Source organism: Nothobranchius furzeri, chromosome 4 (assembly GCF_043380555.1).
Source record: "Nothobranchius furzeri strain GRZ-AD chromosome 4, NfurGRZ-RIMD1, whole genome shotgun sequence".
Taxonomy (NCBI): Eukaryota; Metazoa; Chordata; class Actinopteri; order Cyprinodontiformes; family Nothobranchiidae; genus Nothobranchius; species Nothobranchius furzeri.
In genome coordinates this window covers 51,379,092-51,402,609 of record NC_091744.1, presented here as the reverse complement: position 1 = coordinate 51,402,609, position 23,518 = coordinate 51,379,092, and positions in this window count along the sequence as shown.

The window sequence follows — 23,518 nt, the reverse complement described above, 5'->3', positions numbered from 1 at the left end:
GGCCATCCAGAGATCATTGGGGGCTGCCAAACAACTCAGCTAAGTGTCACCTGTACATGCAAAATTCTTCCTGCCTACTGCCACAATGTCTTCGGTGGAAGAGCTGCGAGAGGAGGTTGTGCGTGAAATGCACACCATGTCCAAAGAGCAACTAGTGTCAATCTGTGAGATCCTGGGCATTGCATAGAAAATAGATGTCAGCGGAAAAACACGACTGTCACTGCTAATACACATCCAAATATACATTGAGAGAGAAGATATAACAGGACTTGAGGATGAAGGAATGTCAGAACTGTTGTTGCTTAATGATAAGATTGCTGAAGTAATGAAAGAAACAATAGTGAGACTGAACCAAAAAGAAATGGTGGAGGTTATTCAGAGCACCGAGAGCAACCAAACACTACAACCTCACTGGTAACCGAGAAAGCCAATGCAGTCAACTCAGCGGTTAGTTCTCACTCCCAGGCTAATCGCTCTGTCCCTAACTCACCTGTGTCCCGTGCCCCCCAACAACCAAGCTCTTACTGGCAGAAAGACTTCAAAATATCAGGCCAGATTGGCGAACCAGGTCAAAAAGACAAACTGACATTTTCCAGTCTTGCTCACCAGATCGAAAATGGACTGAGCAGAGGCTACTCAGAGCTTGACATTGTAGATGCTGTCATCAGAGCTATCTTGCCAGGTCCACAACTACGCAGCTATTTGGAGGGAAAAGCTCAACTCACCCTCCCGACTCTACGACGCATCCTGTGCTCCCATTTCCAGGAGAAGAGCGTCACCGAACTCTATAAACAACTTGCCTCTGAGGTACAGACCCCAAAAGAGACTGCCCAAAGCTTCCTGATGAGAGTTTTAGATCTAAAGCAGAAAGTCTTATTTGCTTCCCAAGAATCAGAGTCAGGACTCAAATACGACCCAGCTTTAGTTGAGCGTATGTGTTTATACACCAGACTCACAGGCTTCAAGAGTGACAGTGTCAGGATAGATATGCATCCACTCCTGTTAGACCCTAAGACACCTGATGAACTCCTGTTGGAGAGGTTAAATACGGCTTGTGCCAATGAGGCAGAAAGGAAAAACAAGAAAAGATGTCTAGCATCGCAGGCTGCTACAAGTGTGAGCGCAGTACAGTCAGACGATGTGTCGCCAGCGAAGAACCCTGTGAAAGAAGGCAAAGCTAAGATACCACCCGAGCTTTTAACTGAGCTAGCGGAGCTTAAGACAGGTGTAGCCTCCCTGAAAGGTCTCAGTGCAGAGATAGCTCAGATTAAGGAGACTCTACAGCAGCCGGTGCCTTGTCCTCAGTCATATGCCCCACCACCAGCTATGCAGTATGATAGAGGTCAGCAGCAACAGCAGTATTATAGCTTCCAGGACCCCCGTCAACGACCACCACCCTCTCAGTATCCTGTACAGCACTACACAGGTAGTCCAGCCCATCGTGAGAGGAGTTGCCACCGTTGCCAGCAGGGTGGAGTCAACGAACGCTGCACACACTGCTACCTCTGCGGGAGTGAAGAACACTTTCAGGCTGGATGTAGAAGCAGAGGTATGGGAACATATAAAGAGAAACATTTAAACCAGCAATTGTTACCACCGAGGGGCGAGTGTTAACCATGCCCATCATCCACAAGTCCCAACATTGCTCCAACTGTAAACAAGAAAAGTCAGGCATGAGACATTGTCCAGCATGTAAAAATGCACTTTATTGTTCAAAAGCATGCCAGAAACGACACTGGAGACAACATAAGAGACAATGCACTGGCTTAAAGACTAACTAAAGACAATGAGACTGTTCAGGCACCACTGCCACAAACTCATGTAAACATTCCTCACAAAGTCACATCTCTGGTGGGCAGGCAATGTCTGGTTGAGTGTCTCTTGGACGGCCACAGGCTTCAAGCTCTATGGGACTCAGGCTCACAGGTATCAATCATCGATGAGAAATGGAAAGAGAACTATCTGCCACACACAGAGCTGAGAGATGTAGCAGATATCATGGACACATCTGAACTCACCCTGACTGCAGCAAATGGAACCAACATGCCATACCTTGGGTGGGTTGAGACAACGTTCCAACTTGTTTCCGGAACTGAACGAACGGAGAAATTGACCATCCCCATGTTGGTAATGAAAGGTTTTCAGCTCACATGCCCTATTATAGGTTACAATGTCATTGAATGCATTGTGAATGAGGCTGACCAAGCTAAACTGTACAGCACAGTGAGGAAAGCATTTCCCAGTCTCAACAGATACAAAGTGAAAGCGTTTATACAGGCTGTTAGTGCAGATACAGTTAACGAGTACAACGTGATGACAACGAAAGACTGTATTACTGTACCTAAACAACGCCACGTGCATGTTGAGGGTCGTATAGCAGCAGGGCCATTTAAACAGGACATGGTCATGATATTTGAGCCAGACTTAAACCCTTAGTGGCCAGACAATCTTGAGTTTTTTGACACTTTGGTTAACGTTAAAAGGGTGCCTCACCGGTCATAACACTAGGTGTCTCTAACCCCACTGACCATGAAATTGTCATTCCAGGCCGTACGTTAGTTGGCTTGGTCCAGACTATTACAGCTGTTTTACCTGCCCAGATGTTTGAAAAAGCCACATCTGTTGCTACTGTTAACCAGACAAACACACAAGCCCAGTGTAGCTCCAGTGAAGAGTGGGACCCACCTGTGGATCTTAGCCACCTGGGTGAAGAACAGGGAGTATTGGCGAAACAGATGCTCAGAGAGGAATGTCATTCTTTCTCTAGAACAGACAATGATATAGGTTGTATTGAAAAACTGAAAATGACCATCTCACTCAAAGACAACAAACCAGTCAAACGCACATACCTGTCTGTGCCACGGCCGCTCTACCAAGAGATGAAAAGTTACCTGCATGACTTAATAGCACAAGGCTGGGTCAGAAAGTCAGACTCATCATACTCCTCACCAGTCGTTTGTGTTAGAAAAAAAGATGGTACCTTAAGACTGTGCATAGACTACAGAGACCTGAATCGGAAAACTCATCCTGACCGCCAACCCATTCCACGCGTCCAGGACATTATGGACAGTTTGGGTGAAAATTCCTGGTTTTCGCTTTTAGATCAGGGAAAAGCGTACCACCAGGGGTTCATGTCAGAAGGAAGTCGTCCACTCACTGCCTTTGTGACCCCCTGGGGATTATATGAGTGGAACCGAATCCCCTTTGGACTCATGAATGCCCTTGCAGCATTTCAGCGCTGTATGGAAGAGTGCCTGGATGGGCTGCGCGACAACATCTGCATCCCCTATCTGGATGACACATTAGTCTACAGCAAGACGTTCAAAGATCACTTGGAGGACGTGAGAAAAGTGCTCCAGAGATTGAGAGGTTTTGGCATAAAGCTTAAGCCAAGTAAGTGTGACATGTTTAAGCCTGATGTGTGCTATTTGGGCAGAATAGTGTCTGCAGAGGGCAGCAAAGTGGATCCAGCAGACTTTGAAGCAGTCAAAGCAATCAAAGGTATAAAACCACAAAATATTGGTCAGCTCAGAAAAATGTTAGGTCTTCTCTCCTACTACAGACAATACAAAAGACTTCTCCAGAAGAGCAGGTTGTTTGCATGAACTGTTAAAAGCTGACAAGACCAAAAAGGACTCAGACACCACAAGAGAACCAAAAGCAAAACCAAAGAGAGCCAGTCAAGCTGTGCCCTCCTCAAAACCAATTGTGTGGACTGACTAGCATCAAGGTGCACTTGAGGAACTAATAGACTGTTTGCTTCACCCACCGGTGCTGGGATTCCCAGATTTCACACAGCCGTTCATCTTACACACAGACGCCTCACACAAGGGGTTAGGTGCCGTCCTGTACCAGAGACAAGATGGTAAGCTGCAAGTTATTGCTTATGGCTCCCGTACTCTAACAGCAGCTGAAAAAAACTACCACTTCCATGCAGGAAAACTAGAATTTTTAGCATTGAAGTGGGCTATCACTGACAAATTCAGAGACTATTTGTACTATGCCCCAACATTTACTGTCTATAGCGATAACCCGCTAACATACATTTTGTCAACAGCCAAACTGAATGCCACCACATCAAGATGGGTCGCTGAGCTCGCTGATTTTCACTTCACCATTAAGTACAAACCAGGAAAGGAAAACAGTGACGCAGATGCTTTATCAAGAATGCCACTTGATGTAGAAACCTTGATGAGACTGCTCTGAGGAGGTGCCACCGGACTCTATCTCAGCTGCTATCCAGGCCATCGCGGTACAGAAAGACACACCTGCTACATGGACACTCTCAGCTGCAGCATTGTCAGTGACAGCAGAAGGTGAGCTAGCAGCAGCAACATTCACACCCATACCAAAAGGACAGCTTAGTGAAGCGCGAAAGTTTGATCCTGTTATAAGCCCTGTATTACAGTGTAAACATACAGACTTAAAACCACTGCCCAAAGAGCTAAAAACTTTTGACCCTAAGACAAAATGCTTGTTCAGAGAGTGGGGCAAGTTAAGGCTAGATAACAATGGCATCTTGTATAGACTAACGTCTGCCCGGAAACAGCTAGTCCTGCCCGATCAGTTCAAAAGGGCTGTGTTTGAAGAGCTGCACAATAATATGGGCCATCAGGGTGTTGACCGCACAGTGTCTTTGATACGTGAGCGCTTCTTTTGGCCACACATGCAGGCAGACATCGAGCATTATGTGACCAACGTTTGTTCCTGTGTAAAGTAGAAAAAGCCCAGCCATGAAATAAGAGCTCCCTTAACAAACATTGTAACCACGCAGCCCTTTGAGCTAGTGTGTATAGACTTTCTCCATCTTGAAAAATGCAAAGGCGGTTATGAATATATTCTAGTTATAACTAACCACTTCACACGTTTTGCGCAAGCCTATGCCACCACCTCAAAGTCAGGCAAAACTGCTGCAAATCTGATATTCAATGACTATGCCCTAAAGTTTGGCTTCCCCTGTCGCATTCACCATGACCAAGGAGGTGAATTTGAAAATCAGCTATTCAGTCAGCTCAAGAAACTGTGTGGCATGGCCGGTTCTAGGACAACACCCTATCACCCAACGGGGAACGGTCAAGTTGAGCGTATGAACAGGACATTGTTGCAAATGCTTAGAACGCAAACTGAAACACAAAAGGCAAACTGGAAGGAATCCATCAATAAGCTTATGTATGCATATAACTGCACACATTGTGAAGTCACTGGCTACTCCCCATTTTACCTACTGTTTGGACGGTCACCCAGGCTACCAGTAGATATGCTCTTTGGACTGTGCTCAGAAACAGATTCTAGTGACCACAGATACTATGTTGAAAAATGGAGAAAGGGCATGGAACAAGCATACTCTATAGCAAATGAGAATGCAAAGAAAGCTGCTGAAAAAAGCAAAAGACACTACGACACAAAAGTAAGGAGTTCTGTGTTACAACCTGGCGAGAGAGTTCTGGTCAAAAACCTGACACCTAGAGGAGGCCCAGGGAAACTGAGAGACTATTGGGAGGACACTGTTCACACAGTAGTCAGACAAATGGGGCCTGACCTCCCTATCTACGAGGTAAAATCGGAGGGAGGCGGGGGACGTTTTAGGGTGCTTCACAGAAACTTGCTTATGTCATGTGACTACTTACCTTTGGAAAAAGTGCCTGAAAAAAATAATCGTACAAGACGTGAACAGAAAAAGACTGATAAACCCGTCACTGTTGTGCCAGACTCTGATGATGAGGGCAGTGTTGATGAATACTCCTGCCATTACGCACCACCTCAACCTGTGTCCCAGCCATCAGAACAAGAACTTCTTACAGCAGCGTCTCAGCCCGCAGCTTCAGCCCCTGCATCAACTCCAGAGCCTCTTGCTGGAGACCATCTGGAGGCGCCCAACCCAGCTGCCGCGGAGACAACTTGTGAGGAGGCAGGGCCCACTGCAGGTGACATATCTGCTCCCCCTCCACCGGTTGTACCCGAGAAACTTGAGGAGGAGACACCTCAGCGGCCGCAGAAAGAGAGACACCCGCCGAGACGGATGACATATGACCAATTGGGCACCCCATCCTGCTACAGTATTCAGCCAGCACCGCAACTGTTTCCTGTGTACCCGGGCCTGGTCCCATGGTTTCCAGCTGTGTAGTCATACTGCACCCCGCCCATTGGTTGGTATGGACTCCAGCAAATGCAATAGACTTTGTGAAGACTCACGTATGGACTTTGTATAGACTTTGTCTTCAGTCACCGGTGATGGACTGTGGTGAAACAGGTGTTAAACCCACAGCATTGAGGACATTGGTTCACTCTACTGTTGATGTCCTGACTACAAGAAAATATAGATTGCAAAACGATTGTTGGCATAATGTCGGGACGACATTTTTTGAGAGGGGGAGAGTGACAGGTTGAAGGACTACTGCATATAAAAGTGTTCACTTGATACTAATTCATATCAGTTGATATAAGAACAGAAATAATGTAAATATGGCAAGAAAATGGTTAAGATGTTATTATTTGTCATGTTATATTGATGGCTTTCATGTTATGTAAGAGAACTGCAATCTATACATCAGTGATCGGCTAATAAGCCTTTTCTGGAATCGATTAGTAGTGTCTCTATTCTCCACTAGGGGGTTTTCGCGCGTTCTCCTCACTGCAATAAACGGCTGTATGAGAGACGCAAGTCATAATCACTCTCGTGATTCTTTTGCCCCTGTTTTCAGGTAAAAGTGGTTAAAGGTTGATATATTCCCAATGTGTATACTGTTAAGATATTTATGAGGTAATTCTCCATTGTTTGTAAGCGTTAGAAGTATTATATTACAGTTTTGTGCACATATATGTGGCGGTTTTGAGCCTCGATTTTGTACTGTGTAATGGCCAGTCGGATAATGGCAGGAGCTAAAAACGCCGCTGTTGTCAGCCATTTTGTCAGAAAACCTGCTCCAGTAAATGTATAGAAAGCACTTTAGTATTTCAGTTTATTAGTTAGTGTTTTCTTCCACCATGTGACATCTAGCAGTACAGAATGTGAGATGTTTCTGTTCATTTTGACTGCAATAAACAGCTGTATGAGAGACGCAAGTCATAATCACTCTCGTGATTCTTTTCCCCCTGTTTTCAGGGGTGTAACAATGGCTTATTTTTTATATTAGTTGGTTTGTTTTAGTTTGTTTTGTTGTTTTATGCACACTGATTTGCACGGCTCTGCCCCCTGCTGACATGAACAAGTAATGGCAAGTTCCTTGGGATGGGTGTTTTTCACATGTATGTGAGGTCCACTTTTAACATCCGGTTGGCGCAATGCTTGCCAGTATCGGACCCTTTTATTTATGTTTTGTTTCTGGTGAGCCCTGAGTTGCCTCATGCCTCAAGAGGAGGGAAGGCTGATGATGATTTCCTCACATTATTACCCTGCCTAGATGGAATTACCTTGAATATTAGATGATAAGGATTGTTGCTGAAAACAATTCAAAATCAACAGTCATCTCCCAGAATTTTTTTGTGCTTTTTTGCCACAGGTCGTGAAACCAGGAAATTGGGTTCTGATGAAGGTGCTGAAGCAAAACAGATGGGGCAGCCAGAGGTCTATCCGAAGTACTCCTCATCACTCCCACTGCTGTGAAGATTGCTAAGAGGCCATCTTGGATTCATCTATCCCATTGCAAGCTTATCAACGTCAACCAACTGCTCTATCGCTGCAACGAAGTCCGACTACAAAGGGGTGGACCACCACTAGGGTGCCGTCTCTCAAACCCGGTGAAGATAAGATCAAGATAGGATAAGATAAAGATCTGCTTCAAGCTTGCTGGGTTCAACACATTGTTGATGTTGGTGGTCACACTCATGGCCCTGCACTTGGGCCGCCTCTCAGCACCTGATGGAACAACTGAGGCAGCAGCATTTGAGGGGGTACTAGAACTGAAACGACAGACTGGGGCTCCTCCCTGACCGCATATCTGTATGACAATGTAACCTGCATCCACCTCGGCTGAAGACCCCCTGGACGCAATTACAACAGGACACAGTGAAGAAGAGACGCTGGGAAAGGATCAACTACCTCAAGCACCTGCGCCCAAATCTCCAGACTGGTTTCACAGTCAAGGACCTTTAAGACCTTTCGGGGACAAGATCAGCTCCCTGACAATTGGACAACCGCCTTGACATGCCACGGAAGGACCCTGAAGTCTTCCTATTGAGAAGTTGAACTTTGTGCTTCATGATCCGAACTACGTTATTACGCTCAGGACCTGGACTTCAAGGTACTCATCAACATAAGACTGAAACCATCCTGATCAATGGAAGATGACCCTGACTTCCAAACTTATTCTCCAACCAAGACTCTCAGTCCATGCACAAGCCCTTTGATGAAGAACGCCTGGTTTGCATCAGCTCAGCCGTAGTTAGAGCCGCGTAAATTATTATTACACCCTCATTTTTCCTCATTCACAGGAAGATTCATCTGCAACTTGGAGCTTTAATCTAAATTCACCTGATCTTTCATTTCAAACTTCAGTCATTCAAGTACAGATTAATGAAAGCATTTCATTATATTATCATTATTATAAGCAGTGTTGGGCAAGTTACTTCAAAACTGTAATGCAGTATTTATTACTTGTTACCCTCATTTTAAAGTAATTCATTACATTACAATATTACTGATTTTAAAATGTAAGGCATTACACTACTTTTGCATTACTTTAAGTTACTTTCACCAAAACAACTTCAATATGAATCTGGTAATCTGACTCAGTGAGCTCATGACATATATGTGGAAAGTGATGTGGTGTCTGAGCTAGGATTGCTGTTAAAAACAGTCCGATATAATAACAGTGCTTTAAAATGATTGTTTATTAAATAAAAGCAACAACAATCTGTACTCTCAGCTCGTTGCCATCTTATATTAACTTTTCACTGGTAAAAATGCGTATTGGGGATAAATCTACCTACTTTTTTCTTTTTTTCTTGGTTTTATGTGAATAATTTCCTGCCCTTTCTCTCTCTAACCTTCCTACATGCTGCATGTTTTCTCCGTCTTCCAGAAAAACTGTTTCCTAGATTTCCTACTTTCTAACTATCAGCCAAAGGGATCTTCACATGCGCGGCGCTCCAGCAATAATGAGTTGAAATCACCGGCGCACAGATTAACTCAGATGAGGCAAAGCACGTCAGAAAAGTACAGAATACCAGAGAATATGCGCTGATATGAACGATCGCAAGTGAATTATTTTGTTTTAGTGGAGCAATTTTGTGAATGTTGCAGCGGCCGCGTGCAGGACGCAGCTGGAGTAGTTGAGCCGTTACCGCGGCGTCCTCTCTGCCCGCAAAGCTGAGTCCATAAATGACGTAATATATGCAGATACTGGATCTTTCTTCGGGTTTCCCGCAATTTGAATTTTTAAGGAACACATCTTGAGTCTGGGATTAAAAATGCATTGTAATTACCGCGTTACTGACAATTGTACCGAATAAATATTACCATTTTCTTTCCCTGTAATGCCTTACATTACCACATTACAGCAAAAAGCAATGCATTACAGTAATTAATTACTTTTGTACCGCATTACTCCCAAAACTGATTATAAGTGACAATAAACAAATGTTTATTTAATGATTATTTAACTCATAAGTTTTAAAAGTTCACATTATATTTAAGAATTCATTCTTTGATTAAGCAACTAATCCGAGCTGCGAATGTTCACTTTCCTCAGCGGCATGAAGAATCCTGTAGGACAATAAGGGAAGCTTGAGGCCTTGAGGAGCGAACATCATTGTTGACCATACATTATCATGTGTTCAGAGTTGCAGAGAGGATCTGAACTCCAGCTGATGGGACGAAGGCAGGCAGATTAAAGGAAACACATGCAGACTCGTGTCTCTATTTTGACCAGATATTGAAGGGTCAAACTGTAATTAAAAACTGACCATTACTGGACATTACGCATTTATCAAGCTTGCTTACACACCAAACAGGGTTGGAAAACTGCATAAGCAACCTTCCACGCAAACTTTGGGATGTATAAAAGAAAACGTAGCGGAAAAATGTGCGCTACTTTAGGTTGACTAAGGAACTGGCTTATGCACATTTTGGACATGGAGAGCACCTGCAGTGCTGCTGCTGCTGAGAAATATACATTCATGAATTACAGCAGCATTATCACTTGTACCACTTTGTGCACACACAGAACAAGCAAATACTCTAAGCAAAGTTTTATAAATGAGAACTCTGGTCCAGTGTTCACCAGCCAGGATGAAAATCACATTGCTCCTCTTGAATCTCAGGTTTGACAATCCAATGGACCTTCCTTTCCAGAAACCCTTTTAAATAGTGTATTTAGTATTTTTTATAGTCGAGAAATCTAGACCATCAGTTGCCAAAGCAAAATGAATTAGCTCTGCATGCCACGCTCCGTTGGGACCGCTGCAGCCCCGGCCAGTCTGGTGGCTGGCCATGGACAGTGCTCTGTTGGTCACTTAAAGTAGCTTTCTGGAGTTTTCCCCATTCAGAAATTATGTATGATTTGTCAGAAATCTGTAAAAGTGATTGCACATTTCATACACAGAGGCAATGTGCTTTCCATTAGCAAGAACATTAAAATCAACGTGACAGAAAATACTATTTAAAAATTTTTAAGAAACCAAGTTTAAGTTAAAGGGTGAGCAAACAGTGCAGAAGGTGCAGTATAAGATTTATTCAAATGCTGATGAACACATGAAGGTTTTTAATTTTTATTTAAAAGTTTCTAGAGTTGAGGCACATTTGAGGTCATGAGGAAGCTGACTCCATCTGTGTGCTGCATAGTAGCTGAAAGCAGCTTCATGTTTGGTTCTGACCCGAGGTTCTACCAGCTGACCACATCCTAAAGATCTCAGAGCCCTGCTGGGCGTATAAACCTGAAGGAGATCTGGCATGTATTCTGGCCCAATGCCATTGAGTGATTAATAAACTAGTATAAGTACTTTGAAATCAATTCAGTAGTTTACTGGTAACCAATGTAGAGATTTTAGAACAGGAGTAATGTGTTCAGTTCTCTTGGTTCTTGTTAAGACTCTAGCAGAAGCTTTCTGAAGAAGCTGCAGTTGCTTCACAGCTTTGTTGGGAAGACCAGTCAAAAGACCATTGCAATAGCCCTGCCTGCAGATGAACGCATGAAGAAGTTTGTGTAGGTCTTGCCTGGACATGACATTTTATCACATGACACAATAACGTAGGGTCAGTCACCAGTGTTGTTCATTTCCTGTAGAGATACAGCTTTCATCTTTGATAGGTAATTTTTCATTTATCCCATATTACATGAAAGGATGACACACGCAGAGGCATTAGATTGATTATTCGTATTTTCGTATTTTCCATGACCCTTGAACCTGAAATAAACACACACACAAGAGAGGATTTCAATGTACCCCGAGTCCCCAAACAGTGGAGAGTCGACGCAGGGGAAACCCCCTCCGAAGCTGGCCCTACGTCTCTCCCCTGAGTCCTCAGTTTCCCAGGGGTTTTATTGACCAACAGGACAGAGAAGGTGGGCCTTCTCAAGTTACAGACATACTACATTCCAGAGATACCAATGAGCTTTGGCTCAAAAAGGAACATATAAAAAATACCCAAAATTTCCCCCCTGAATGTAACTTTTTGAGCAAGAAAAGATGAAACAATAAAAATAAAACACATTATCATGGAATTATGACACACCTACCAACCTGGAATTTGGAATGTTCAATCAGTGAATAAACCAGACACCAAAACCCATCCTAGCTTTATTAAGGTAACCCACATCAGTAGTCATCAAAAACCAGATAAAATTAATGACCAATAAACACACCTAATGCATGACAAATGCATGTCATACAACACAGAAAATGATTGAATTTCAAGGTGAGGAGCTGGACACTTGCAAATCTCATCTGAACCGTTTCCACATCTTCCGTTTCCTCCTTTGCTGTGATCCATGGCTTGTAGAACTGAACAGGTTTCAAAATGTGTTTGTCACAGATGATTATCAGTGGGCTGACTGACCTGTGGTTCTGGTTCCCTCTGAACTTTGTGTTTGACCCCCGCACCTCATCTCCAGTCCAGGTGTGATGCACTGCAATGGGTCTTGGTCACAGACTGTGCTCTCAGCTCTGCGTCGTCCTGCTGGCGTGTCGATGCAGGATGGAGGTTGGTACCATTTTGTGTCACTTACTGAGCGAGCTGTCTGATCCACAGCAGGTTTGTGGTGTTACATCAGCTCAATCATGTCTTTCTGGCCTCCTCCGTCTTGGACTGCAGGTCAGCAGTTTAGCCATGTCTTTCTGGCCCATCTTGGACTGTAGGTCAGTGACTCCACCTCCTTGCGAACTTTCACACCTGCTTGCACAGAGGAACTCAGACTCCCCCTGCTAGTTATGGTAATTGGGTGATCTTCCTGGTAGTTGGGAGTTGAGGTCGATGGGGGGTGCAACGTTTCTTGTGTTCTGTCTGTGTCTTTTGATGTTCTCTGCAGAAACCACTGCAGGTCAGCCACTGTTCTTTATCACCTGTTAATCGAGTTGCCCACCACCAAGTCTGAGATGACCACACCTGCACATCACAGCAGGACATTACAAACACAGATCAAGGAGTCTTCCAGTCTAGCCTTGGTTTGGCTGCTTAGGGAACAATTTGCATTCAGGCCGGAAGGCCTTCTAAATGTAAATTGCATTCAGGCAGGAAAGCATTGTAACTCAAAGGTTGCACTGAGTGGGGATCATTTGCTTCCAAAAATTTCCCCCAATTAAACACCATGTGCTAAACTTGATGTCTGGTTAGCATAAATGAAATCAGTAATGTTTGCCATAATTCATTACAAACAAAAATAACCCCTTATGGTTGACAAATTTGAATTCATTTGCCTTGGAGATAAATTCCCAGAACCTGCCCGTCTCCGGGAGTCAGATAACAGCTTCTTCACAGTGGGGCGCTACAAAACACTAGGGGTGATCAAAGGGACTCTTCAAAGAGGGGCCAGTCCCATCACCCCCTGTGGAGCTTCACACGCTACCTTAAAACAACAGGAGGTTATAAAGGTTTGCAGTGCAGTCAAACTTTTCAACAACAGTCACCAAAACAAAAGACAAGTTGGTATTTACATTCAAAAGAGTCTGCCTGGGCTGAGTTGATTTTTACATTTCAAAAGGGTCTGCTTGGGCTGTGGCTTCTTGACATGTCTTCGCAAATTTATCATCACAGGCCACCCGATAACATCCTAAGCTGGAGTCAAGACTACACATATATGTGAGGACAGCATACAGACAAAATACTGAGAAAATGCCCTGAGACATAAAAAACCTAGCACTGTGTTAATTCAATCACCATTTCATGTTCCATGTTGTATTAAATTAACCCAGTAACACCAGTAATTTACATAATCCATCAATGGTCGACAAGACTCGTTTAATGGAAAGTTTTTAAGGTTTATGAAAGATCCGAACACCTTCCTGCAAAAACAGCAAGTCAAATTATTAAGGCCAGAAAACTCAATTGGGTACGGTCTGCTTATGGCAGGAAAACCAAGAAATGAAAACAAAATCATAAGTCAGGATGTCCTTAATTGTTTAAGGATCAGGCGACTTAAAGTCAAAACAAAACGTGTAAACACCAATCACAGAAAAGGTTAACATATATCGGCCTAACATGATTTAGGCCTAGTCCACACGTAGCCGGGTTTTTTTAAAAACGAATATCCACCCCTCCAAAAACTTGCATCCACACCACCGCGTTTTAAAAACAAACTCTGTCCACACGTACCCGGATAAATGCGTTAAGGACATGCCAGACCTGTAGGTGGCAGTACTTCCCCCGTTCTTAACCTCGTCCTTAGTCTGTGGTCTTCCGCAAGGAGCAGTAATTCCGCTTGCAAAAACAAACAAGCAAAAAGCGCTTGGACAATTGATGGATCGGGTAGTGACAGAGCGCAGCTCTGAGGGCTTCCATGATGCCGGCTAGTGTAAACACAGGTCGCACACGTGATGTCAGCATTTTTTTGTCACGGAAAGTGATGTTGCAGACCTTAAAACTCCGGTTTTGTCTGTCCACATGCAGACACCCAAAACGGAGAAAACACAGATCTTCACTTTGGCCGAAGTTTTTAAAAAGATCTGTTTTCGTGTGAAAAAACTCTGTTTTCGTGTGGATGACAGGCCAAAACGTAGAAAAAGATCTACGTTTTGGCAGATCCCCGGCTACATGTGGACAGGGCCTTAGTCATATCATAAAACCCTGAGATACGAAAACTGTCTCAGCAAATTAATGGCTTGTCGGTATAAAGCATTCATGTACTGCATTGTGCAGAATTCTATCACCAAAGAAAATAGCCCACTAAAATAAAACTGCATAATTGAAACAATAATACAGAATATAATGACACTAGCTTACATATATCAGATGGTCCCACTGGAAAATTTAAACAATAGGTCTCATAAAATCAGCTCATTTTTAGAAAACAAAAACCAATGACAAATGTTCCTACTTAATTAGTCTAAATGAAAAAAAATAAACCAGGTCGAAATATTTAGTTTGGGGTTGTTTAGACTGTCTATGTAAACATGGGACTGAGAACCTTCATGAGCTGAGCTGAGCTAAGTTTGCATTCCAGAAAAGAACAGCCTACCATGTGTGAAATAGAGACCATATTGAGTCAAAGTTGTATTTTTGAATTAAGTCCATGAACAAAAAGGCATCTATCAGCCTCACGGCTAATCTGTTTCCACAGGAACCCTGTGTCAGAATTGTAACAAGGCTGTTTTAGTTAAAAGGGAAAAAAGAGTCTGTGCCAGGGACTCAAAACTCCATTTTATTTTTGAGCAGTTTCAAAGTTAACAGGAACTTTAACCTAATCACAGCACAAGACACTCTATCCAGAAAAACAAAATACATTTCAGACACACCAGACACTCAACTTAAAAAGTGGCTGATCAGACCACTCTACATACAAGAGGGGAACAATTAACATACAATTAACACACACATCCTCACACACACTAACTAATCAGTCTAATCAATTCAGGTAACTCAAATAACTAAATCATAATTACACTTCCTATCCATAACAGAAAACATCTACATTCAATTAAACACAAGCATAAACATGAATCTGCCCTCCCTTGGGAGTTGGTAGATCCCAGAAGTGCTGATTAGGCTTCCTAAGGAGATAAGCTGCTGGTGTGAGACTCCATGGGAAACTCCAAAGCCCTTTTCAGACAGACATTCTGGAACATTTGCGGACAATTCAATCCGGTTTTTAACCGGAACTGTGTTTTCAGACACACCACTTTTGTACCGGAACTTGTCCTTTCGGCTGCGTTCATACAGCAGGGAAAAGTTCCAGATGTCTGACGGCGGCGGGGGGGTGGGGGGGAATCGGACTTATGTTAAGAAGAAGAAGAAGAAGAAGAAAATATAATTTCTATAGCGCCTCTCAAGATAAAAATCACGAGGCGCTTAAGCATAATTCTGCGCACACGAAGACGCATAAGAGACCTGGATGATGAAGCTCAGTGGTTAAAGGAATCACTGAAGTGGTGTGAAGTGCTCCATCGCGCGTCTAGGCTGTACCGTAGGAGGCGAGCTGCCGTGGTTCGCCGCATGCTACAGCAGCGAGCTATCTAGGTGCGCACAGCGTCCCCGGTCCCCTCCTCCTCCCCCTCCCTCTTGTCCGGAACTTCACCTCACCAGTCTGAAGCAGCCACCCTGTCCGTAACATGTCCGGACCTGTTACTAGGGGCTTCGTCCGGATAAATTCTGGAACACGTTATCCGGATGTTTGTATTCAGACAGAAAGGTCTTACGGACAGATTCCGGAACATTTCCGTTTTTCATGGCCTGTCTGAAGGGGGCTCAAGTCACTGAGGTGACAGACACTGCTGTCACAGTCTGTCATTTTAAAAGGGCAATAAGACACTAAGTTCTATATTAAACCAAGCAGAAGCTATTCACATTAACAGAAAATCATAATTTACAATAACTTTCCCTTCTAATTCTGTAACTCGGGGTCAAATCCATCAAAACAGAGAAATATGCAAAGGACTGGGACACTTCTGCATGCATTCAATTCAATTCAAGTTTATTTATACAGCGCCAAATCACGACAAGAGTCGTCTCAACGCACTTCACATAATAAACATTCCAATTCAGGTCAGTTCATTAAGCCAATCAGAAATAATGTTTCCTATATAAGGAACCCAGCAAATTGCATCAAGTCACTGACTAGTGTCAGTGACTATACAGCAATCCTCATACTAAGCAAGCATAAAGCGACAGTGGAGAGGAAAACTCCCTTTTAACCGGAAGAAACCTCCAGAGAATCCCGGCTCAGTATAAGCAGCCATCCACCACGACTCACTGGGGATCGAGAAGAAAGAGCACACACACACACACACACACACACACACACACACACACACACACACACACACACACACACACACACACACACACACACACACACACACACACACACACACAAACACACACACACACAAACACAAACACACACACATGTTGGGGTTATTAGGAGCGAACAATTCGTAAGCTTTAACTTACTTTTGGATTCTTCAATAAATTCTGTAAATATGGAACTATTTACTGATTTATTAATTAATTAAGATATTCTTAGATATCTTCGGGGCACCACCCTTTAATTAGAAAGGGAAATGAATCCAAAACTCTTATCAGTCTTTCTTGAAGTTCGTAGAATCCTCGGAGCAGAGACTTCTCTTCGACACAACAAAGCTACTGGACACAAAAATCTGAATTTTATAACATTTAATTAACAATTTGTCAAATGAATAAACAGTGGAATAGATGAATAATAACCGTGTGATATGATTGAAGATGGATGTGTTTGCATGTGATGGAGGATGTATGAATGGGGTCCTTTGTTCTCACAAAGGAGTAGTGTGTGTGTGTGTGTGTGTGTGCGTGTGTATGGATTCAAAATGGAGTCTTGAATACAAGATGGCTGACCCCTTTGTCTGGCTAAAGTGTGGGTGGCAACTTGCACTTTAACTTCCAAAGCACTTAGAATCAGTAGTAACTTAACCTTAAATCACTCAAAACATTTCAAAAGATCATGAAACAACACAAAAGATTAATCACAAATTAATATCTTTTAGTTTCAGCCTGGCCATGACAGAAACCATTTTAAGATACCAAACAATGATCAATAAGCAGTTTATTCTTTCAAAATGACCCGACGGACGTGTTTGGGACGAAAGAGGAAAACACGAAGCTACTTTTTAAGCAATAGCGCGGTTTTATTGCTTATTCTGGACTATAGAGTTAACGGAAGAAGAAGGAGAGAGAGAAAGAGATGAGTTGCTGATCACCAGAAGAGCGAGGCGTCCCTCCCTCTTTGATTTGACGGTTCTCCGTGTTTCTCCGCAGCTTTCGGCGTCGTCCGTCGGTTTGATGCTTTCTCCGTTGTTTGGCGTTCACGAGTGTTTCTCCACGGGCTGGACAGAGACAGCAAAGTTTCTTTCTGTGCTGAGTTATAACTTACAGCGTGCTTGATGGAGTTGTTGCTTTCCTCCGCAGTTCTGTGTCCTCAAACATCAGCTGGAGGGGAGCAGAAACGAGCAGATCTGATGGGCTTGCAGTTTAGTTTCCAGCAGTTCCGTGGGCTCAACGTGGGCACTTAGAGCTTCCGCGTGCTCAAGGGAGTCGGAGCGTTGACAAGCGTGTCCTTACCGCCAGGTATCCTGGGCAAAAGAACGAGGATTCTTTGTCTCTGCTGAAGATTTATGGTCTTAGTTCGCGGGAAAAGCTCCACGGCTTCCCGCACATGCGCAGAACGTGTTTCTGGTACTAGGCGGTGACATCATCCCAATGCTTCCGTGTGCAAAGCATCATGGGAAATGAAGTTTCTTGGCGCTGATGTGATTATTTGCTTTTCAGAGCAATTTAAGCACAGTCATTTTGGAGAAAATCACTGCATAGTAATTTCCTCATGAGGTCAGACCCTCAACATTCCCCCTTTTGGTTTCGGGGATCGCGCCCAAAGCTCGATCGTCGGAAGCACAGATGGGTTTGTTCCTCATGAACGTAGGTCGACTTGATTGTCGGAAGCACAGGTGGGTTTGTCCCTTAGGACGTTGGTCTCCTTGGACGCCTTTGTCTTTGGTCTTTGTCTTGGATCCTGGCGCCTTTGGTCTTTGATCCTGGTCAGGCACAAAGAGGATAGGAAACGGGATAGTCCCCAACGCGCATAACGAGAAGAAGCCACTCACGCAGGTGGTACGCAATGATGATGTCGTCCATGCGAGAGGTAGTAGTGTAGAAGGAGGAAGGTCGGTGGGCGGTTAACTCCACGAGTGGACACAAAGGCATCTCACCGCCGGCCATACAGTTCAGTTTATGGAGCACGCGGTGATGTACGAGGTCCATAGTTCGCAAACGCGCATTGACCTATGTGGTCCCAAGATTCCCCCCTTTTTTGGTCCAAAGGGTGGATCAGGACAGTCTTTGGGCTAAAACAAGGACCATAAAACTAAGAGGTACTACAATGTGCTGGTGCGTCAGACAGAGTCATTGACAGACTGAGCTGGGCCGGCACATAACCACTAGTCAATATGTGACCAAGTAAGAAACAAAAATACAGAAAACCCAAAAAAAAAAAAACATGTAACATATAACATCCAAGAAAATTCATAGCAACCTTGAGGTCTCATAAAATACATTCTTAGGTCATACATTCAGTGTGTAGCTTATAAAGAATGTGACATAATGCAACACTCAGATAAAAATGTGAGGTAGACTAAAGTGAGAACTACTCTTAGGGTTACAAAATAATAAAGAAAATGTTGCTCACCCCCTTTAGACAGGTGTGGTACATTCACGCTTGGATTCTCCCCGAACGCGGTCACGAGGCACACCGTAGGTGAGCAAGTGCATCTTATCTTGGAGTTTCTTAACACGCCTGTAGGCGGAATAAGCTATCACGGCCGTGATGAGCCATCCCATCCCCAGAGCGACCAATGTGCAGATTAAGGTGGTATAATCTGTGTCAATGTAGCGTCTTGGGTATCTATTCATGGGCGTCAAAGTAAGTTCACGCGGGGTTTGTGTGAACTTAACAAGTTTGGTTCCTTCAATCAGTAATTGTTGGTCAATTTCTAAATCGATGGTAAAGTTATAACCCTGGAAAGCGTCCATGATCTCAATCTCTGAGTCATGCTGTTCGAGGTTGAGGTGATGGAGTGCCAGGTTTCTAGTTCAAAGTGGAAATGCCTACCGTCCTTTCAAATACCAAAGTTCAGCATCGACTTAAACCTATAGATGTGAGGTGTCACAATTATGGGAACATGTAACAGGAAACCGAGTTCTAATTTTCTGCATCAACGTGAATGGGAATTGCACTGCCTAGGCTGTACGCTAGGTGGATTTGTGAAAGGTGCACAGTAGAGGGGTAGCAGCTGTCAAGCTATCTTTGAGCAGGTCCAGTGGTACCAAGTACGGGGAAATACGACTTTCAACCAAGCTGTCCAGCGTGGAACTTACTTCCCTGAGCAGGTCCTACATCAAATCTCTCACCACTCATGTGTACACAATATCCTGATGTATGGTTTCAGACAAAGTCTTGATTGCACGTAGAGATTCATTAATCAGAGCAGAATGTAGGTTGACAGTTACAAGAGTACCCTGTAAGGTTTTAGTAAGTACTTCCTGTTAGCGTTCTAGGAGGAGTTTCTCTTGGTTAGTGAAAATGACGGCGGGGGGGGCTTGGTTCTTTGTCGGTTAGTACATGTTAGTGGGTTAAACGTGCACTTCCCCCCTTTTCCATTCCCATGCATAGAACTATGTAGCGACTACGTCTACCTCCTGCGGGGAGTCTGGTCTCTGTACCCGCGGGGATGGTTTGACGTAGGGTTTGATTTGGTTTGCATGCACCCATTTGTAGACAGGCTCCTGTCTCGCTTTGGTGATGCGTAACCTGTATGCAACTGGAGAGAGTTTTGCCACGATCTCAAATGGTCCTGACCAGCAGGGCAGGAACTTCTTAGGTTTGCGTGCCGGTTGGGCGAACCGAAAGTAGAATACTTTGTCACCCACCTCGTATTCGCGGCTGGTTGTCTTTTGGTCGTAGTAGGCTTTAGCGCCTTCTACGTTGGTCTCCAGTTTCTTCTGAGCGTGCGCGAACGTAGCTCTGAGGTGTGTTTTCAAGTCTGCCACATACTGATGAGCGGTATAGGCAGTGGCAACACTGACATCCTCTGGGTGATACAGGAGGTGCAGTGGTAGAGTCATCAGTCTGCCGGTCATCATCTCAAAGGGCGTAACCCCTGTGGATCGCTGGGGAGTGGACCGTATGGCCATCAGGACCAGAGGGAGCTTGACGTCCCAGTCCTTCCCAGTGGAGCAGACGTACTTTTTGAGCATAGAGACGACCGTGCGGTTCATCCGTTCGACCTGTCCGGATGACTGTGGGTGATAGGGGAGGTGGAATCTCACTTCCACTCCCAGAAGTTCAAACAGGGACGTCATTACACTGGATGTGAAATGAGTTCCTCGGTCAGAGTCAATGCAGAGTGGAAGTCCCCATCGACTGAAAACGTGGTTAATCAGCAGTACAGCGGTTGTGACGGCTGTATCGTTGGGCGCTGGAAGGCACTCAACCCACTTTGTGAAACTGCAAGTTACAGTTAGCATATATTTGTTTCCTCTTGCCGATTTGGGAACCGGTCCAACCCAGTCGATCTGCAGGTGGGACCAAGGGAAGGTTATTCCCCTGCGTTGCAGTGGTGCTCTAGCAAGCGGCTGGGAGGGTTGAAACTGGGCACAGATGAGGCAGCCTTGGACATAGCTGTGTACGTCCTTGGACATCGACGGCCAATATGCTACTTCTGTCAGTGACGCGAGGGTAGCTTTTGCTCCGCGGTGACCTCCAACCGGAGTGTCGTGGGCGTAGGCAAGCATCACTCCTCTGTGGTCGAGTGGAACAACCCAGCGCGGCGGGCTGTGGTCGTCACGCATGTAAACTAACAAATCGTTTTGTAGTTTCAGGTGCGTGAGTTGACGATGCAGGTTTACCAAATCTTGACTTGCGCCAGTAGGTGGTGACGGTTGTTTAGACATCGGGCCCTTTTGGAGAAGCTCGCGGATGAGCTTCAGGTCAGGATCTTGTTCCTGCATGGTGACTAGGTCTGCATCATGTGGTTGTCTGCCTAGAAACACGGGTACCCCAACGGTCCGAGGTTCGTCTGCCTGTTTATCATGGCGACGAGTAATCGCACAGACCTCGTGAACGGCCTTGGGAGGAAGCCACTCGTCTTTGAATTCCCAGCAGGTTCCCTGGTCAGCACCGAGCTTAGCAAGGCGGTCAGCTTCGTCATTACCATCTTTCTCCGGACCTATGGTCCTGGAGTGACCTTTGACCTTTTTCCAGTAGACCATTATGCCTTTCTCAGTGGTGAGCAGATCACACGCTAGGAATAACTCCGAGTGTTTCACGTCTCTGTTCCTGGCGTTTTTCATGTGATTCTCCTTCCACATGGGGAAGTGAGAGATGAAGCTGTGTCTAGCGTAGTTTGAATCAGAGCAAAGGACGATTTGAGTGATGTCCAAGGCTGCCGCCTGCTGGAGGGTTATCAACACTGCAGCAATTTCGGCGTACTGACTAGACTTTTGGCCCAACCGGTAGTGATTTGGTTGCTTGGTGTCACAGTCCACCCAAACGACTCCAACCCCAGCACGGAGCTGGCCTTCGTGAAGGTAGGCGCATCCGTCAGTGTAAACCTTCGGAAGCCCTTGGCAAACATTCTCATCAAAGTAGCGATGATTGGATGCGGTTGGGTAGACTGCGGCAGGTGTGTCCAGGGGGCCCATGACGGAGTCAGAGTCACAGTGCTGGCAGCCAGCTAGCCCTTGTCCTAGCGCTAGCTTGGTGTTCTGACCATACTTGACCTCAATGTTGTATCCTTGGAGCACCATCATCCACGTCGCAATGCGGCTGTTTGACACTCTTCCTTCGCGCAGACGCTGGCTGTTTAGGAAGGTGACAGGCTGATGACACGTTTCAATGATCACTTTCTGTCCACCGATGTAACTACGAAAGTGTTCGACGGCCCAGACTGTAGAGAGGAGAGCTCTCTCGCAGTCTGAGAATTGGAGTTCCACCTTGCTCAGAGGCTTGCTGGCGTATGCCACAACTCTCATGTCCTGATCGTGTTTCTGCTTCAAAGCAGCGCTCAGGCAGTGAGAGGAGAAAGTAGCCTCTATGTAGAACTCTTTATCCTTGTCTGGGTAAGCCAGACAGGGTGCGGACGCCAACTTCTGTTTTAGGAACTGGAAGGAGTGTTCTTGGGGTCTGTCCCACACGAAAGGTGTGTCGTTCCGAAGTAGCTCGGTGAGGGGCCTCGCTATTTCAGCGTACTCCTCAATGAACTGCCTGGAGTAGTTGCAGACTCCGAGGAAGCTCCTGAGTTCAGTCAGATTAGCTGGGGCTTTGATGTCCTGAATGGCTCTAATGCGTCCCGCTTGGAGCTCGACTCCATTAGGGCCAACCAGCAGTCCAACATACTCCACGTTGGTTCGACACCACTGTCCCTTGAGAATCGCCAATTTAGCTCCGGCATCAGCGAGCTGTTGCAGCACGTGACGGAGTTCGGCCAGGTGCTCCTCGAAGGTTCGACTCCTCATCAAGATGTCATCGACATATATGAGGTTCCCTCTGGAAGCAGCATCTGACATGGCTTTGTGGAGGAAGATGTTGAACTCTGCAGGTGAGTTAGAGTAGCCAAAGGGGCAGCGGTTCCAAGTATATTGGCGATTTCCAAAGGAGAAAGCTAGTTTATACTGGTCCGCCGGCTCAACCTTCATGGTCCAGAAGCCGTTGGCTACGTCAACCGTAGAGAAGAAACGAGCATCTCTGACTCTGGCTAGCTGCTGATCTAAATGGATCATAGGCCACCTGGAGAGAGGTACTTGTTTGTTCAGTGCACGATAGTCTATGGTGAGACGCCATTTCCCAGTCGGTTTCAGAACCGGCCAGATGGGAGAGTTGTAAGTGGAGTTACACTCTCTGATGATGTTTTTCTCCTTCAACTGATCGAGGATCTCCTGGATCGACTCATAAGCAGCGAGGGGAATCTTGTACTGACGTACAAAAGTAGGAGGGGCATTCGGGTTCGTCGGAATGCGAACCGTGTGCAGGTTTGTGAGTCCACAGTCCAGGGAGTCCCTGGATAAGATGGACTGAAACTCATAGAACAGGCTTCTAAGCGCTGCTCTCTGCTCCTCTGACTCCAGCGCATCCGCTTTGTCAAGCTGCTGGCTGACTTCGGCCTCGAAGCCGTCATAAGGTTCAGAGGAGGAGGGTCTCTGGTGTTCCGGGCTTTCAGCCGGTGACTCAGAGGGTTGAGTATTTATTGCAAAAACCGTTAGACACTGACCACCGTCAGTATCTAAGGTTGCACTGCAAATGGGTTCCTCAGGAAGGGCTTCATGCCGCTTGATGGTAATCATTTGTGAAGGGAAAGTACTGAATGTGTCTACACCAACCTGTCTGTCGTTCAAGAACAACGG